The sequence below is a fragment of the Orycteropus afer genome, unplaced genomic scaffold (assembly GCF_000298275.1).
Source record: "Orycteropus afer afer isolate SDZICR_OR568_19922 unplaced genomic scaffold, OryAfe1.0 scaffold00647, whole genome shotgun sequence".
Classification (NCBI taxonomy): Eukaryota; Metazoa; Chordata; class Mammalia; order Tubulidentata; family Orycteropodidae; genus Orycteropus; species Orycteropus afer.
Genome location: NW_006922234.1, coordinates 1,065,182 through 1,067,342, shown reverse-complemented (window position 1 = coordinate 1,067,342; position 2,161 = coordinate 1,065,182). Strand labels below are relative to the sequence as shown.

Sequence of the window (2,161 nt, the reverse complement as noted above, 5' to 3'; positions counted from 1 at the left end):
CAAACCCACCAGCCACTCCTCGGAAGGAAGATGGGGCAATCTACTTCCGTCGTGATACTGCCTCGGAAACCCAAGGAGGGGTCGCTATGAGTCGTGGCCGACTCGACGGCATATAACAACAACAACAACACATTACACATTCTGATTATTAATTGATACTTGCAGCTGTTTCTTCTCATTTTGAGCCCCATCAGTGAATGAAGGTCCAGAAAGCTTTACTCCATCCATGTCATCAAGGTCAGCTGTACTTGGAGCAGGCAGCCCTTCCCCAGTCGTATTTTGCGTGCCTTCCGACCTGAAGGGCCCATCTTCTCGCACCACAGCAGACAGCGCCCCACTGCTGTTTGTAAACTTTTCACTGGCCACATTTTTCAGAAATGCATTGCCAGGTCCTTTTTCCTAGTCTTTTAGTCCGAAAGCTCTACTGAAATTTGTGCACTATAGGTGACCCTGTTGACGTTTGAAATACCAGTGGCATGGCTTCCAGCATCACAGAAACATACAAGCCAGGATAGTGTGACAAACTTACAGATATCAAAAACGTAAGCTTGAAACTGTTGAATGGGTGTCACTTTTGCCGCTTATACTTTCTCTAAAAATACAATAAAATATATTTTTCAATGTATTTAAAACAGTGAGTCACTAGGTGCAGCCCACACTTACAGGAAGTAAATGACAAGAGTACACGAATACCAGAAGGTGGGGATCATGGGGATCACTGTCTACCATGCTGTTGTTTGGTGCCATCGAGTTGGCTCTGACTCATGGTGACCCCATGTCCAACAGAACAAAACACTGTCCAGTCCTGTGCCAGCCTCACAATCCCTGCTATACCCGACCCCCTCTGTTCTGGTTCCCTACTGCTGCTCTGACAGGAATATACCACAAATGGGATGGCTTGAAGAAACAGTTTATTCTCTTACAGTTTGGAGGCTTTAAGTCCAAGTTCAAAGTGTCAAGCTCTAGGGGTTGGGTGAAAGCCCCTCAACCTTAGGCTTCAGCTCCACCTCCTGCTCCCAGCCCACTGAAGCTGGAGGCTTTTCTTCCCTCAGCTGCTGGCTGCTGAGGCTGACAAGCCCAAGATTGACAAGTAAAAAGGCACAGTCCTGTTGTTACCAAACCACATAGCAGGCCATTAATTTAAGTCCATTGAAAGTCCCAAGGTCAACAGAGCACGGCAGGCTGTTGAACAATGATATAGCTATACGCAGGGTTCAAGCGTTCCATAAGCTAGAGACTGTTCCCTAAGACTTCTGCTTATATACAGGAAGCAGACCACATCCCTAGGGCAGCTACTCAGCTGCTCCCAGTAGATTCCACCATGGAGTTGATGACCAGTCTCATCATGGAGAATAACTACATCCAGCTGCCCAGCCACTCAGCCAGGCCCAGCCAAGTTGACACACAAACTGAACTACCACACCATTGTTGCAGCCACTGTGTAAATCCATCTTATCGAGGGCCTTCCCCTTTTGGTTGACCCTCCAATTTACTAAGCAAGATATCCTGCTCCAGGGGGTGGTCCTTTCTGACAACATGACCAAAATAAGTCAAATGAAGTCTGGCCATTCTCACATCCAAGGAACATTCCGGCTGCACTTCCTCCAGGACAGATGTGTTAGTTCTTTGGCAGTCCACGGGACTTTCAGCATTCTTTGCCAGCACCACCACTCAAAAGCATCAACTCTGCTTTGGTCTTCCTTATTCACTGTCCGGCTCTCACATGTTTTTTTAGGTTAGGCTCACCTCAGCCTTCAAAGAGGTATCTTTGCTCTTCAGCACTTTAAAGAAGTCTTTAGTAGCAGAATTACCCAATGCAATATGTCATCTGATGTCTTGACTGTTGCTGCCATTGGTGTTGATTGTGGAACCAAGTAATATGAAAACTTTGACAACTTCAAGCTTTTTTCCATTTACCATGATGCTGCTTATCAGCCCAGTAGTTTGGATTTTCGTTTTCTTTATGTTGAGATGTAATCCATAAAGCAGACTATGGTCTTCAATCTTCATCAGTTAGTGCCTCAAGTCCTCCTCACTGTCAGCGAGCAGAGTTGTGTCGTCTGCACATCGCAGCTTGTCGGTGAGTCTTCCTCCAGTCCTGATGCCGCATTCTTCATGTAGTCCAGGTTTCATCATTAAGTGCTTCAAGTCATCTTCACTT

General features: G+C 46.3%; 1 protein-coding gene across 1 annotated transcript in view; it reads right to left on the bottom strand.

Moving 5' to 3' along the window:
- Positions 1-2,161, bottom strand: part of F8 (coagulation factor VIII) — a 105,188-nt gene that overhangs the window by 924 nt on the left and 102,103 nt on the right. The gene's annotated exons all lie outside the window — the stretch shown is intronic.